Raw genomic sequence first — 17,500 nt, 5'->3', positions numbered from 1 at the left:
CCCCTCCTCTCTCCTTTACCTCCCTCATCCCCTCCTCTCTCCTTTACCTCCCTCATCCCCTCCTCTCTCCTTTACCTCCCTCATCCCCTCCTCTCTCCTTTACCTCCCTCATCCCCTCCTCTCTCCTTTACCTCCCTCATCCCCTCCTCTCTCCTTTACCTCCCTCATCCCCTCCTCTCTCCTTTACCTCCCTCATCCCCTCCTCATCCCCTCCTCTCCTTTACCTCCCTCATCCCCTCCTCTCTCCTTTACCCCCTCCTCTCTCCCTTACCTCCCTCATCCCCTCCTCTCTCCTTTACCTCCCTCATCCCCTCCTCTCTCCTTTACCTCCCTCATCCCCTCCTCTCTCCTTTACCTCCCTCATCCCCTCCTCATCCCCTCCTCTACCTCCCTCATCCCCTCCTCTCTCCTTTACCTCCCTCATCCCCTCCTCTCTCCTTTACCTCCCTCATCCCCTCCTCTCTCCTTTACCTCCCTCATCCCCTCCTCTCTCCTTTACCTCCCTCATCCCCTCCTCTCTCCTTTACCTCCCTCATCCCCTCCTCTCTCCTTTACCTCCCTCATCCCCTCCTCATCCCCTCCTCTCTCCTTTACCTCCCTCGTCAAAGAAGAAGATTGTATTTGTGGACAACCACACAGACAGGTTTTACACTAGTGCTCCAAAAGCTCATTCATGGATGAAGTAAATATTATCTCTGGTGGACCGGGTCAGAAACATGACCACTGATCAACCACCATGGATACAGCAGACACAGTAGAGAAGAGATGTTGACCACACACACCTGCACACAGAACACACACACACCTGCACACAGAACACACACACACACACAGAACACACACACACACCTGCACACAGAACACACACACACCTGCACCAGAACACACAGAACACAGAACACACACCTGCACACAGAACACACACACCTGCACAGAACACACACACACCTGCACCAGAACACACAGAACAGAACACACACACACCTGCACACAGAACACACACACACCTGCACAGAACACACACACCTGCACACAGAACACACACACCTGCACACAGAACACACACACACCTGACACAGAACACACACACAGCACACAGAACACACACACCTGCACACAGAACACACACACCTGCACACAGAACACCACACACCTGCACACAGAACACATACACACCTGCACACAGAACACACACACACCTGCACACAGAACACACACACTGCACACAGAACACACACACCTGCACACAGAACACACACACCTGCACACAGAACACACACACCTGCACACAGAACACACACACCTGCACACAGAACACACACACACCTGCACACAGAACACACAGAACAGAACACACACCTGCACACAGAACAGAACACACACACACACACACCTGCACACAGAACACACACACCTGCACACAGAACACACACACCTGCACACAGAACACACACACACCTGCACACAGAACACACACACACCTGCACACAGAACACACACACACCTGCACACAGAACACACACACACACACACCTGCACACAGAACACACACACACACACACACAACACACACACACACCTGCACACAGAACACACACACACCTGCACACAGAACACACACACACACAACACACACACACACCTGCACAGAACACACACACACACACACACCTGCACACAGAGCACACAGGAACACACACACACACACACACACACACACACACACACACACACACACACACACACACACACACAACACACACACACACACACACACAGAACACACACACACACCTGCACACAGAACACACACCCCATGTGACCTCACTTTCTCCCTAACCCTGGCAGAGGAATAACTAACTGCAGTTGTGTGTGTGTTGTTTAAACACGCCGTCCATCTCTCCCACCTGTCTGCAGATATCCTTGGCCTCCTCAGAGAACTTGTCAGAGTATTCCTCGGGGTCTTCTCGCACTCGTCTGTCCACCTCTTCTCTCTTCACTCGTTCTTTACGCCGGCGGAAGGGCGACTGACCCTGGATCATCTCAAACACCAGACAGCCCAGACCCCACCAGTCAGGACTGAAGGAGTAGGACTCATTCTGGATCACCTCTGGGGCTGACGGAGAGACGGATGAGAGAGAGAAGGAGAGAGAGAGAGAGAGAGAGAGAGATGGATGGATGAGAGAGAGAAGGATGAGAGAGAGAAGGAGAGACGGATGAGAGAGAGAAGGAGAGAGAGAGAGAAGGAGAGACGGATGAGAGAGAGAAGGATGAGAGAGAAGGAGAGAGAGAGAGAGGAGAGATGATGAGAGAGAAGGAGAGATGGATGAGAGAGAGAAGGAGAGAGAGAAGAAGAGAGAGAGAGAAGGAGAGACGGATGAGATGGATGAGAGAGAGAAGGAGAGATGGATGAGAGAGAGAGGAGAGAGAGGGAGAGAGAGAGAGAGGAGAGACGGATGAGAGAGAGAAGGAGAGATGGATGAGAGAGAGAAGGAGAGATGGATGAGAGAGAGAAGGAGAGATGGATGAGAGAGAGAAGGAGAGATGGATGAGAGAGAGAAGGAGAGATGGATGAGAGAGAGAAGGAGAGATGGATGAGAGAGAGAAGGAGAGACGGATGAGAGAGAAGGAGAGACGGATGAGAGAGAAGGAGAGAGAGAGAGAGAGAGAGAGAGAGAAGGAGAGATGGATGAGAGAGAGGAGAGACGGATGAGAGAGAGAAGGAGAGATGGATGAGAGAGAGAAGGAGAGAGAGAGAGAAGGAGAGACGGATGAGAGAGAGAAGGATGAGAGAGAGAAGGAGAGATGGATGAGAGAGAGAAGGAGAGACGGATGAGAGAGAGAAGGAGAGATGGATGAGAGAGAGAAGGAGAGATGGATGAGAGAGAAGGAGAGAGAGAGAGAGAGAGAGGAGAGATGGATGAGAGAGAAGGAGAGAGAGAGAAGGAGAGACGGATGAGAGAGAGAAGGAGAGATGGATGAGAGAGAGAAGGAGAGATGGATGAGAGAGAGAAGGAGAGATGGATGAGAGAGAGAAGGAGAGAGAGAGAAGGAGAGACGGATGAGAGAGAGAAGGAGAGAGAGAGAGAAGGAGAGACGGATGAGAGAGAGAAGGAGAGATGGATGAGAGAGAGAGGAGAGATGGATGAGAGAGAGAGAGAGAGATGGATGAGAGAGAGAAGGAGAGAGAGAGAAGGAGAGACGGATGAGAGAGAAGGGAGAGAGAGAGAGAAGGAGAGACGGATGAGAGAGAGACGGAGAGAGAGAGGAGAGAGAGAGGGAGGAGAGAGAGAAGGAGAGACGGATGAGAGAGAAGGAGAGAGAGAGAGAGAGAAGGAGAGACGGATGAGAGAGAAGGAGAGATGGATGAGAGAGAGAGAGAGAGAGAGAGGAGAGACGGATGAGAGAGAAGGAGAGAGAGAGAGAGAGAGAAGGAGAGATGGGTGAGAGAGAGAAGGAGAGACGGATGAGAGAGAGAAGGAGAGAGGGGGAGAGACAGATGAGAGAGATGAACAATAGAAATATTGTTTAAACAATAGTCAGGACTGAAGGAGTAGGACTCATTCTGTATAACCTCAGGAGCTGACGGAGAGGGATGAGAGGAGAGAGAGAGGAAGGGGAGACGGGGAATAGAGAGGGGAGAGATTATGTCTAGACACATCCAGGTCTAGGAGAGAGAGGGGAGACAGGGAATAGAGAGGGGAGAGATCATGTCTAGGAGAGGAAGGGGAGACAGGGAATAGAGAGGGGATAGATTATGTCTAGACACAGCCAGGTCTAGGAGAGGAAGGGGAGACAGGGAATAGAGAGGGGAGAGATCATGTCTAGACACATCCAGGTCTAGGAGAGGAAGGGGAGACAGGGAATAGAGAGGGGAGAGATCATGTCTAGACACATCCAGGTCTAGGAGAGGAAGGGGAGACAGGGAATAGAGAGGGGATAGATTATGTCTAGACACAGCCAGGTCTAGGAGAGAGAGGGAGACAGGGAATAGAGAGGGGAGAGATCATGTCTAGACACATCCAGGTCTAGGAGAGGAAGGGGAGACAGGGAATAGAGAGGGGATAGATTATGTCTAGACACATCCAGGTCTAGGAGAGGAAGGGGAGACAGGGAATAGAGAGGGGATAGATTATGTCTAGACACAGCCAGGTCTAGGAGAGAGAGGGAGACAGGGAATAGAGAGGGGATAGATTATGTCTAGACACATCCAGGTCTAGGAGAGGAAGGGGAGACAGGGAATAGAGAGGGGATAGATTATGTCTAGACACATCCAGGTCTAGGAGAGAGAGGGAGACAGGGAATAGAGAGGGGATAGATTATGTCTGGACACATCCAGGTCTAGGAGAGAGGAAGGGGAGACAGGGAATAGAGAGGGGATAGATTATGTCTAGACACATCCAGGTCTAGGAGAGGAAGGGGAGACAGGGAATAGAGAGGGGATAGATTATGTCTAGACACATCCAGGTCTAGGAGAGGAAGGGGAGACAGGGAATAGAGAGGGGAGAGATCATGTCTAGACACATCCAGGTCTAGGAGAGAGAGGGAGACAGGGAATAGAGAGGGGATAGATTATGTCTAGACACAGCCAGGTCTAGGAGAGGAAGGAGACAGGGAATAGAGAGGGGATAGATTATGTCTGGACACATCCAGGTCTAGGAGAGAGAGGAGACAGGGAATAGAGAGGGGAGAGATCATGTCTAGACACATCCAGGTCTAGGAGAGAGAGGGAGACAGGGAATAGAGAGGGAGAGATCATGTCTAGACACATCCAGGTCTAGGAGAGAGAGGAGACAGGGAATAGAGAGGGGATAGATTATGTCTAGACACATCTAGGTCTAGGAGAGAGAGGGGAGACAGGGAATAGAGAGGGGAGAGATCATGTCTAGACACAGCCAGGTCTAGGAGAGAGAGGGAGACAGGGAATAGAGAGGGGATAGATTATGTCTAGACACAGCCAGGTCTAGGAGAGAGAGGGAGACAGGGAATAGAGAGGGGATAGATTATGTCTAGACACATCCAGGTCTAGGAGAGAGAGGGAGACAGGGAATAGAGAGGGGATAGATTATGTCTAGACACAGCCAGGTCTAGGAGAGAGAGGGAGACAGGGAATAGAGAGGGGATAGATTATGTCTAGACACATCCAGGTCTAGGAGAGAGAGGGAGACAGGGAATAGAGAGGGGAGAGATCATGTCTAGACACATCCAGGTCTAGGAGAGAGAGGGAGACAGGGAATAGAGAGGGGAGAGATCATGTCTAGACACATCCAGGTCTAGGAGAGAGAGGGAGACAGGGAATAGAGAGGGGAGATTATGTCTGACACAGCCAGGTCTAGGAGAGAGAAAGGGGAGACAGGGAATAGAGAGGGGATAGATTATGTCTAGACACATCCAGGTCTAGGAGAGGAAGGGGAGACAGGGAATAGAGAGGGGATAGATTATGTCTAGACACATCCAGGTCTAGGAGAGGAAGGGGAGACAGGGAATAGAGAGGGGAGAGATCATGTCTAGACACATCCAGGTCTAGGAGAGGAAGGGGAGACAGGGAATAGAGAGGGGAGAGATCATGTCTAGACACAGCCAGGTCTAGGAGAGAGAGGGAGACAGGGAATAGAGAGGGGATAGATTATGTCTAGACACATCCAGGTCTAGGAGAGAGAGGGAGACAGGGAATAGAGAGGGGAGAGATCATGTCTAGACACAGCCAGGTCTAGGAGAGAGAGGGAGACAGGGAATAGAGAGGGGAGAGATCATGTCTAGACACAGCCAGGTCTAGGAGAGAGAGGGAGACAGGGAATAGAGAGGGGAGAGATTATGTCTAGACACATCCAGGTCTAGGAGAGAGAGGGAGACAGGGAATAGAGAGGGGATAGATTATGTCTAGACACATCCAGGTCTAGGAGAGAGAGGGAGACAGGGAATAGAGAGGGGAGAGATCATGTCTAGACACATCCAGGTCTAGGAGAGGAAGGGGAGACAGGGAATAGAGAGGGGAGAGATCATGTCTAGACACAGCCAGGTCTAGGAGAGAGAGGGAGACAGGGAATAGAGAGGGGATAGATTATGTCTAGACACATCCAGGTCTAGGAGAGAGAGGGAGACAGGGAATAGAGAGGGATAGATTATGTCTAGACACATCCAGGTCTAGGAGAGAGAGGGAGACAGGGAATAGAGAGGGATAGATTATGTCTAGACACAGCCAGGTCTAGGAGAGAGAGGGAGACAGGGAATAGAGAGGGGAGAGATTATGTCTAGACACAGCCAGGTCTAGGAGAGAGAGGGAGACAGGGAATAGAGAGTGGATAGATCATGTCTAGACACATCCAGGTCTAGGAGAGGAAGGGGAGACAGGGAATAGAGAGGGGAGAGATCATGTCTAGACACATCCAGGTCTAGGAGAGGAAGGGAGACGGGGTTAAAAAGAGATGGAGGGGGGGATGAGGGGAGAGAGAGAGAAAGAGAGAGACAGGGTTAAAAAGAGATGGAGGGGGGGATGAGGGGAGAGAGAGAGAAAGAGAGAGGGGGATGAGGGGAGAGAGAGAGAAAGAGAGAGACAGGGTTAAAAAGAGATGGAGGGGGATGAGGGGTGAGAGAGAGAAAGAGAGAGACAGGGTTAAAAAGAGATGGAGGGGGGATGAGGGGAGAGAGAGAGAAAGAGAGAGACAGGGTTAAAAAGAGATGGAGGGGGGGATGAGGGGAGAGAGAGAGAAAGAGAGAGACAGGGTTAAAAAGAGATGGAGGGGGGGATGAGGGGAGAGAGAAAGAGAGAGACAGGGTTAAAAAGAGATGGAGAGAGGGATGAAAAGAGAGAGAAAGAGAGAGAGGGTTAAAAAGAGATGGAGAGAGGGATGAGAGGAGAGAGAGATGAAGATGAGGAATCAAGGGGATAGGAAGTGAGGTAGGATGTACCCATGTATGTAGAGAGAGAGAGAGATGAAGAGGAGGAATCAAGGAGATAGGAAGAGAGAGGTAGGATGTACCCATGTATGTAGAGAGAGAGAGAGAGAGAGAGAGAGAGAGAGAGATGAAGAGGAGGAATCAAGGAGATAGGAAGTGAGGTAGGATGTACCCATGTATGTAGAGAGAGAGAGAGATGAAGAGGAGGAATCAAGGAGATAGGAAGTGAGGTAGGATGTACCCATGTATGTAGAGAGAGAGAGAGAGAGAGAGAGAGAGAGAGAAGAGGAGGAATCAAGGAGATAGGAAGTGAGAGGTAGGATGTACCCATGTATGTAGAGAGAGAGAGAGAGAGAGAGAGATGAAGAGGAGGAATCAAGGAGATAGGAAGTGAGGTAGGATGTACCCATGTATCCTACGGTGCCCACTCTCCCTCGTATCGTCTCCGAGTCGGGAATCTGGACGGCTAGTCCCAGGTCAGAGATACGAATGTGTCCTGGAGAGAACATGAATAACAATGTTATAGCATGCTTATGAACATGAATAACAATGTTATAACATGTTTATGAACATAACTATAGGTATCGGGAATAACAGTGTAGCTAGCTAATTTATGTTGCTAGTGCCTAGGCTTTTAGCTAGCTAATTTATGTTGCTAGTACCTAGGCTTTTAGCTAGCTAGTTTATGTTGCTAGTGCCTAGGCTTTTAGCTAGCTCATTTATGGTGCTAGTGCCTAGGCTTTTAGCTAGCTAATTTATGTTGCTAGTGCCTAGGCTTTTAGCTAGCTAATTTATGTTGCTAGTACCTAGACTTTTAGCTAGCTCATTTATGGTGCTAGTACCTAGGCTTTTAGCTAGCAAGTTTATGTTGCTAGTACTTAGGCTTTTAGCTAGCTAATTTATGTTGCTAGTACCTAGGCTTTTAGCTAGCTCATTTATGGTGCCAGTACCTAGGCTTTTAGCTAGCTAATTTATGTTGATAGTGCCTAGGCTTTTAGCTAGCTAATTTATGTTGCTAGTGCCTAGGCTTTTAGCTAGCTAATTTATGTTGCTAGTGCCTAGGCTTTTAGCTAGCTAATTTAGGTTGCTAGTACCTAGGCTTTTAGCTAGCTAATTTATGTTGCTAGTTCCTAGGCTTTTAGCTAGCTAATTTATGTTGCTAGTTCCTAGGCTTTTAGCTAGCTCATTTATGGTGCTAGTACCTAGGCTTTTAGCTAGCTAGTTTATGTTGCTAGTACTTAGGCTTTTAGCTAGCTAATTGATGTTGCTAGTACCTAGGCTTTTAGCTAGCTAATATATGTTGCTAGTTCCTATGGCTTTTAGCTAGCTAATTTATGTTGCTAGTACCTAGGCTTTTAGCTAGCTAATTTATGTTGCTAGTACCTAGGCTTTTAGCTAGCTAATTTATGTTGCTAGTACCTAGGCTTTTAGCTAGCTAATTTATGTTTCTAGTTGCTATGGCTTTTAGCTAGCTAATTTATGTTGCTAGTACCAAGGCTTGTAATTAGCTAAGTCAGTGACAAGACGTGGTTCAAGCTTACCGCGGTCGTCTAGAAGAATGTTTTCAGGTTTTAAGTCCCTGAGAAGAAAAAAAACATACACAAAGTTAGAGTTATTTATACAAAACCAGCGCTGGGCATGCTTTTGTTCCTGCCCAGCACTAACACAGCTAACCATCCACCATCTAAATCAGCTAAACATCTAATCAGCTAACCATCCACCATCTAAATCAGCTAAACATCTAATCAGCTAACCATCCACCATATAAATCAGCTAAACATCTAATCAGCTAACCATCCACCATCTAAATCAGCTAAACATCTAATCAGCTAACCATCCACCATATAAATCAGCTAAACATCTAATCAACTAACCATCCACCATCTAAATCAGCTAAACATCTAATCAGCTAACCATCCACCATCTAAATCAGCTAAACATCTAATCAGCTAACCATCCACCATATAAATCAGCTAAACATCTAATCAACTAACCATCCACCATCTAAATCAGCTAAACATCTAATCAGCTAACCATCCACCATCTAAATCAGCTAAACATCTAATCAGCTAACCATCCACCATCTAAATCAGCTAAACATCTAATCAACTAACCATCCACCATCTAAATCAGCTAAACATCTAATCAGCTAACCATCCACCATCTAAATCAGCTAAACATCTAATCAGCTAACCATCCACCATATAAATCAGCTAAACATCTAATCAGCTAATCATCCACCATCTAATCAGCTAAACATCTAATCAACTAACCATCTAACACAGCTAACCATCCACCATCTAAATCAGCTAACCATCTAATCAGCTAACCATCTAAATCAGCTAAACATCTAATCAGCTAACCATCCACCATCTAAATCAGCTAAACATCTAATCAGCTAACCATCCACCATCTAAATCAGCTAAACATCTAATCAGCTAACCATCCACCATCTAAATCAGCTAAACATCTAATCAGCTAACCATCCACCATCTAAATCAGCTAAACATCTAATCAGCTAACCATCCACCATCTAAATCAGCTAAACATCTAATCAGCTAACCATCCACCATATAAATCAGCTAAACATCTAATCAGCTAACCATCCACCATCTAATCAGCTAAACATCTAATCAACTAACCATCTAACACAGCTAACCATCCACCATCTAAATCAGCTAACCATCTAATCAGCTAACCATCTAAATCAACTAACCATCTAATCAGCTAACCATCTAAATCAGCTAAACATCTAATCAACTAATCATCCACCATCTAAATCAGCTAAACATCTAATCAGCTAACCATCCACCATATAAATCAGCTAAACATCTAATCAGCTAACCATCTAAATCAACTAACCATCTAATCAGCTAACCATCTAAATCAGCTAACCATCTAATCAACTAACCATCCACCATCTAAATCAGCTAAACATCTAATCAGCTAACCATCCACCATCTAAATCAGCTAAACATCTAATCAGCTAACCATCCACCATATAAATCAGCTAAACATCTAATCAGCTAACCATCCACCATCTAAATCAGCTAAACATCTAATCAGCTAACCATCCACCATATAAATCAGCTAAACATCTAATCAGCTAACCATCCACCATATAAATCAGCTAAACATCTAATCAGCTAACCATCCACCATATAAATCAGCTAAACATCTAATCAGCTAACCATCTAAATCAACTAACCATCTAATCAGCTAACCATCTAAATCAGCTAACCATCTAATCAACTAACCATCCACCATCTAAATCAGCTAAACATCTAATCAGCTAACCATCCACCATCTAAATCAGCTAAACATCTAATCAGCTAACCATCCACCATAAAATCAGCTAAACATCTAATCAGCTAACCATCCACCATCTAAATCAGCTAAACATCTAATCAGCTAACCATCCACCATCTAATCAGCTAAACCATCTAACCATCAGCTAACCATCCACCATCTAAATCAGCTAAACATCTAATCAGCTAACCATCCACCATATAAATCAGCTAAACATCTAATCAGCTAACCATCCACCATCTAATCAGCTAAACATCTAATCAACTAACCATCTAACACAGCTAACCATCCACCATCTAAATCAGCTAACCATCTAATCAGCTAACCATCTAAATCAACTAACCATCTAATCAGCTAACCATCTAAATCAGCTAAACATCTAATCAACTAATCATCCACCATCTAAATCAGCTAAACATCTAATCAGCTAACCATCTAATCAGCTAACCATCTAATCAGCTAACCATCTTAATCAGCTAACCATCTAATCAGCTAATCAGCTAACCATCCACCATCTAATCAGCGAACCATCTAATCAGCTAACCATCTACCATCTAATCAGCTAACCATCCACCATCTAATCAGCTAACCATCTAATCAGCTAACCATATAAATCAGCTAACCATCTAAATCAGCTAACCATCTAAATCAACTAACCATCTAAATCAGCTAACCATCTAAATCAACTAACCATCTAAAATCAGCTAACCATCTAAATCAGCTAACCATCTAAATCAGCTAACCATCTAAATCAGCTAACCATCTAAATCAACTAACCATCTAACCATCTAAATCAGCTAACCATCTAAATCAGCTAACCATCTAAATCAGCTAACCATCTAAATCAGCTAACCATCTAAATCAGCTAACCAGCTAACCATCTAAATCAGCTAACCATCTAAATCAGCTAACCAACTAAATCAGCTAACCATGTAACCATCTAAAATCAGCTCACCACTTAAAATCAGCTAACCACTTAAAATCAGCTAACCATCTAAATCAGCTAACCATCTAAATCAGCTAACAGGGTTGGAGTTAAAACCTACAGGAGGGTCTCTCTCCAGGAACAGGGTTGGAGTTAAAACCTACAGGAGGGTTTCTCTCCAGGAACAGGGTTGGAGTTAAAACCTACAGGAGGGTTTCTCTCCAGGAACAGGGTTGGAGTTAAAACCTACAGGAGGGTCTCTCTCCAGGAACAGGGTTGGAGTTAAAACCTACAGGAGGGTTTCTCTCCAGGAACAGGGTTGGAGTTACAACCTACAGGAGGGTTTCTCTCCAGGAACAGGGTTGGAGTTAAAACCTACAGGAGGGTTTCTCTCCAGGAACAGGGTTGGAGTTAAAACCTACAGGACGGTTTCTCTCCAGGAACAGGGTTGGAGTTAACCTACAGGAACAGGGTTGGAGTTAAAACCTACAGGAGGGTTTCTCTCCAGGAACAGGGTTGGAGTTAAAACCTACAGGAGGGTTTCTCTCCAGGAACAGGGTTGGAGTTAAAACCTACAGGAGGGTTTCTCTCCAGGAACAGGGTTGGAGTTAAAACCTACAGGAGGGTTTCTCTCCAGGAACAGGGTTGGAGTTAAAACCTACAGGAGGGTTTCTCTCCAGGAACAGGGTTGGAGTTAAAACCCTACAGGAGGGTTTCTCTCCAGGAACAGGGTTGGAGTTAAAACCTACAGGAGGGTTTCTCTCCAAGAACAGGGTTGGAGTTAAAACCTACAGGAGGGTTTCTCTCCAGGAACAGGGTTGGAGTTAAAACCTACAGGAGGGTTTCTCTCCAGGAACAGGGTTGGAGTTAAAACCTACAGGAGGGTTTCTCTCCAGGAACAGGGTTGGAGTTAAAACCTACAGGAGGGTTTCTCTCCAGGAACAGGGTTGGAGTTAAAACCTACAGGAGGGTTTCTCTCCAGGAACAGGGTTGGAGTTAAAACCTACAGGAGGGTTTCTCTCTCCAGGAACAGGGTTGGAGTTAAAACCTACAGGAGGGTTTCTCTCCAGGAACAGGGTTGGAGTTAAAACCTACAGGAGGGTGAATTGATTGATTAGTTGGTTGATTAATGAATGAATTGATTGATTAGTTGTTTGGTTGATTAATGAATGAATTGATTGATTCGTTGGTTGATTAATGAATGAATTGATTGATTAGTTGGTTGATTGATTAATGAATTGATTGATTAGTTGGTTGATTAATGAATTGATTGATTGATTAGTTGGTTGGTTGATTAATGAATGAATTGATTGATTAGTTGGTTGATTGATTAATGAATTAATTGATTGATTAGTTGGTTGGCTGATTGATTAGTTGGTTGATTAATGAATTGATTGATTGATTAGTTGGTTGATTAATGAATTAATTGATTGATTAGTTGGTTGATTGATTAATGAATTAATTGATTGATTAGTTGGTTGGCTGATTGATTAGTTGGTTGATTAATGAATGAATGGATTGATTAGTTGGTTGATTAATGAATTAATTGATTGACTAGTTGGTTGATTAATGAATGAATTGATTGATTAGTTGGTTGATTAATGAATGAATGGATTGATTAGTTGGTTGATTAATTAATTGATTGATTGATTAGTTGGTTGATTAATGAATGAATTGATTGATTAGTTGGTTGATTAATGAATTAATTGATTGATTAGTTGGTTGATTAATGAATGGAATGATTGATTAGTTGGTTGATTAATGAATGAATTGATTGATTAGTTGGTTGATTAATGAATGGAATGATTGATTAGTTGGTTGATTAATGAATGAATTGATTGATTAGTTGGTTGATTAATGAATGAATGGATTGATTAGTTGGTTGAAATGATTTGATTAGTTGGTTGATTAATGAATTGATTTATTGATTAGTTGGTTGATTAATGAATGAATTGATTGATTAGTTGGTTGATTAATGAATTGATTGATTGATTAGTTGGTTGATTAATGAATTGATTGATTGATTAGTTGGTTGATTAATGAATGAATGGATTGATTAGTTGGTTGATTAATGAATTGATTGATTGATTAGTTGGTTGATTAATGAATGAATGGATTGATTAGTTGGTTGATTAATGAATTAATTGATTGATTAGTTGGTTGATTAATGAATGAATTGATTGATTAGTTGGTTGATTAATGAATGAATTGATTGATTAGTTGGTTGATTAATGAATGGATTGATTGATTAGTTGGTTGATTAATGAATGAATTGATTGATTAGTTGGTTGATTAATGAATGAATGGATTGATTAGTTGGTTGATTAATTAATTGATTGATTGATTAGTTGGTTGATTAATGAATTGATTGATTGATTAGTTGGTTGATTAATGAATGAATTGATTGATTAGTTGGTTGATTAATGAATTGATTGATTGATTAGTTGGTTGATTAATGAATGAATTGATTGATTAGTTGGTTGATTAATGAATTAATTGATTGATTAGTTGGTTGATTAATGAATGGAATGATTGATTAGTTGGTTGATTAATTAATTGATTGATTGATTAGTGATTAATGAATTGATTGATTGATTAGTTGGTTGATTAATGAATTGATTGATTGATTAGTTGGTTGATTAATGAATTGATTGATTGATTAGTTGGTTGATTAATGAATGAATGGATTGATTAGTTGGTTGATTAATGAATTAATTGATTGATTAGTTGGTTGATTAATGATGGAATGATTGATTAGTTGGTTGATTAATTAATTGATTGATTGATTAGTTGGTTGATTAATGAATTGATTGATTGATTAGTTGGTTGATTAATGAATTGGATTGATTAGTTGGTTGATTAATGAATTGATTGATTGATTAGTTGGTTGATTAATGAATTGATTGATTGAAGTTGGGGAAGATTAATGAATGAATGGATTGATTGGGTTGATTAATGAATTAATTGATTGATTAGTTGGTTGATTAATGAATGGAATGATTGATTAGTTGGTTGATTAATGAATGAATGGATTGATTAGTTGGTTGATTAATTAATTGATTGATTGATTAGTTGGTTGATTAATGAATTGATTGATTGATTAGTTGGTTGATTAATGAATGAATTGATTGATTAGTTGGTTGATTAATGAATGAATGGATTGATTAGTTGGTTGATTAATGAATGGAATGATTGATTAGTTGGTTGATTAATGAATGAATTGATTGATTAGTTGATTGATTAATGAATGAATTGATTGATTAGTTGGTTGATTAATTAATTGATTGATTGATTAGTTGGTTGATTAATGAATTGATTGATTGATTAGTTGGTTGATTAATGAATGAATTGATTGATTAGTTGGTTGATTAATTAATTGATTGATTGATTAGTTGGTTGATTAATGAATGAATGGATTGATTAGTTGGTTGATTAATGAATTAATTGATTGATTAGTTGGTTGATTAATGAATGAATGATTGATTAGTTGGTTGATTAATGAATGAATTGATTGATTAGTTGGTTGATTAATGAATGGAATGATTGATTAGTTGGTTGATTAATGAATGAATTGATTGATTAGTTGGTTGATTAATGAATGAATGATTGATTAGTTGGGAAATTACAGATTGATTGAACTGTAAAATGACACACAAACATCTACAAGAATGAATTGATTGATTAGTTGGTTGATTAATGAATGAATTGATTGATTATTGGTGATTAATAATTGAGATTGATTACCCTGGTTGAAATGAATGAATTGATTGATTAGTTGGTTGATTAATGTAATTGATTGAAGGTTGATTAATGAATGAAATTGAGTTGGTTGATTAATGAATGAATGGATTGATTAGTTGGTTGATTAATTAATTGATTGATTGATTAGTTGGTTGATTAATGAATGAATTGATTGATTAGTTGGTTGATTAATGAATGAATTGATTGATTAGTTGGTTGATTAATGAATGAATTGATTGATTAGTTGGTTGATTAATTAATTGATTGATTGATTAGTTGGTTGATTAATGAATTGATTGATTGATTAGTTGGTTGATTAATGAATGAATTGATTGATTAGTTGGTTGATTAATGAATGAATTGATTGATTAGTTGGTTGATTAATGAATGAATTGATTGATTAGTTGGTTGATTAATTAATTGACCATTAGTTGGTTGATTAATGAATTGATTGATTGACCAGTTGATTAATGAATGAATTGATTGATTAGTTGGTTGACCAATGAACCCACTGATTGATTAGTTGGTTGATTAATGAATTGATTGATTAGTTGGTTGATTAATGAACCCATTAGTTGGTTGATTAATGAATGAATGTTGATTAGTTGGTTGATTAATGAATGAATTGATTGATTAGATTAATGAATGGAATGATTGATTAGTTGGTTGATTAATGAATGAATTGATTGATTAGATTAATGAATGAATTGATTGATTAGTTCCTTGAGATTAATGAATTGTTGATTAGTTGGTTGATTAATGAATGGAATGTTCCTAGATTAATGTTAACCCCATTATTGATTAGTTGGTTGATTAATGAATTAATTGATTAGACCAGTTAATGAATTGATTCCTAGATGATCCAGTCTCACGGTGCAGGTCTTCCAGCCCAGAACAGATCTCTGCTGCGTAGAAGACGGCCCTCTGCTCCTAAACCAGAGTTCCCACTATTCCTATGTGAAACTTCAGGTCTCCTCCATTCATTATGGTCAGTACTAAACACAGAGCATCCTTCCTCATACGCATAGGCTAGATTCACTGGAGGGAGGGAGGGAGGGAGGGGGGAACCCAGAGAGAGAGGGGAAGAGAGAGGGAAGAGAGGGGAAGAGAGAGAGGGGAACCCAGAGGGAGAGAGAGAGAGAAGAGAGAGAGAGAGGGAAGAGAGAGGGAGAGAGAGAGAGAAGAGAGAGAGAGACCAGAGAGAGAGACTGTTCCTAGAGAGAGAGAGAGAGAGAAGAGAGAGAGAGAGAGAGAAGAGAGACTGAGAGAGAAGACCAGAAGGAAGAGAGGGAAGAGAGAGTTCCTAGAGAGAGGAGAAGAGACTGAGAGAGACCAGAGAGACCCACTGAGAGAGACCAGAGAGACCCACTGAGAGAGACCAGAGAACAGACAGAGACAGACCAGAGAGAGACAGACAGAGAGAGAGACCAGACAGAGAGAGAGAGACAGACAGAGAGAGATAGACCAGAGGGAAGAGAGAGAGTTCCTAGACCAGAAAGAGAAGAGAGTGCATTGATACCCACTGATTTCACAACTACAGGAAGACCCAACATGCATTGCAATGACATCCAAAGGGAAAACAGATCACACGCTAGACCAGTAAATGACACACAAACATCTACACAGACACATGTTACCACATGGAGACACAGACAATTACTCATTCTGTCTCTATAGCAACCAGGGAAGCCTAGTGTTCCGTTGACTAGTAACCCAAGGTTGCAAGTTCAAACCCCTGAGCTGACCCAAATCTGCCCTGAACAGGCAGTTAAACCCACTGTTCCTAGACCAGTTAACCCACTGTTCCTAGACCAGTTAACCCACTGTTCCTAGACCAGTTAACCCACTGTTCCTAGACCAGTTAACCCACTGTTCCTAGACCAGTTAACCCACTGTTCCTAGACCAGTTAACCCACTGTTCCTAGACCAGTTAACCCCACTGTTCCTAGACCAGTTAACCCACTGTTCCTAGACCAGTTAACCCACTGTTCCTAGACCAGTTAACCCACTGTTCCTAGACCAGTTAACCCACTGTTCCTAGACCAGTTAACCCCACTGTTCCTAGACCAGTTAACCCACTGTTCCTAGACCAGTTAACCCACTGTTCCTAGACCAGTTAACCCACTGTTCCTAGACCAGTTAACCCACTGTTCCTAGACCAGTTAACCCACTGTTCCTAGACCAGTTAACCCACTGTTCCTAGACCAGTTAACCCACTGTTCCTAGACCAGTTAACCCACTGTTCCTAGACCAGTTAACCCACTGTTCCTAGACCAGTTAACCCACTGTTCCTAGACCAGTTAACCCACTGTTCCTAGACCAGTTAACCCACTGTTCCTAGACCAGTTAACCCACTGTTCCTAGACCAGTTAACCCACTGTTCCTAGACCAGTTAACCCACTGTTCCTAGACCAGTTAACCCACTGTTCCTAGACCAGTTAACCCACTGTTCCTAGACCAGTTAACCCACTGTTCCTAGACCAGTTAACCCACTGTTCCTAGACCAGTTAACCCACTGTTCCTAGACCAGTTAACCCACTGTTCCTAGACCAGTTAACCCACTGTTCCTAGACCAGTTAACCCACTGTTCCTAGACCAGTTAACCCACTGTTCCTAGACCAGTTAACC

General features: G+C 42.4%; 2 long non-coding RNA genes and 1 pseudogene across 12 annotated transcripts; 1 reads left to right on the top strand and 2 right to left on the bottom strand.

The window, feature by feature from the left end:
* LOC127924802 (G protein-coupled receptor kinase 6-like) overlaps positions 1 to 17,500 on the bottom strand; it is a 59,981-nt pseudogene that overhangs the window by 10,620 nt on the left and 31,861 nt on the right.
* On the top strand, positions 3,422 to 6,491 carry LOC127924799 (uncharacterized). Of its 9 annotated transcripts, XR_008118869.1 has the most exons (5): positions 3,422 to 4,026; positions 4,278 to 4,404; positions 5,086 to 5,209; positions 5,522 to 5,832; positions 6,328 to 6,491. It is a non-coding gene; the product is annotated as an uncharacterized LOC127924799 (long non-coding RNA). The 9 variants fall into 9 exon arrangements; XR_008118866.1 differs by lacking the exon at positions 6,328 to 6,491 and having other exon boundaries at positions 4,340 to 4,404; positions 5,522 to 6,012; XR_008118870.1 differs by lacking the exons at positions 5,086 to 5,209; positions 6,328 to 6,491 and adding an exon at positions 5,210 to 5,271 and having other exon boundaries at positions 5,585 to 6,012.
* Positions 10,355 to 12,946, bottom strand: LOC127924798 (uncharacterized). 3 transcript variants are annotated; one of them, XR_008118860.1, is made up of 3 exons: positions 11,877 to 12,946; positions 11,618 to 11,789; positions 10,355 to 11,420 (listed from the first exon to the last, which is right to left on the bottom strand). It is a non-coding gene; the product is annotated as an uncharacterized LOC127924798 (long non-coding RNA). The 3 variants fall into 3 exon arrangements; XR_008118861.1 differs by having other exon boundaries at positions 11,618 to 11,746; XR_008118862.1 differs by having other exon boundaries at positions 11,618 to 11,703.

The sequence above is a fragment of the Oncorhynchus keta genome, unplaced genomic scaffold (assembly GCF_023373465.1).
Source record: "Oncorhynchus keta strain PuntledgeMale-10-30-2019 unplaced genomic scaffold, Oket_V2 Un_contig_4568_pilon_pilon, whole genome shotgun sequence".
Lineage (NCBI taxonomy): Eukaryota > Metazoa > Chordata > Actinopteri > Salmoniformes > Salmonidae > Oncorhynchus > Oncorhynchus keta.
Note: the sequence above shows the minus strand (reverse complement) of the source record. Positions and strands in the feature narration are given on the sequence as shown.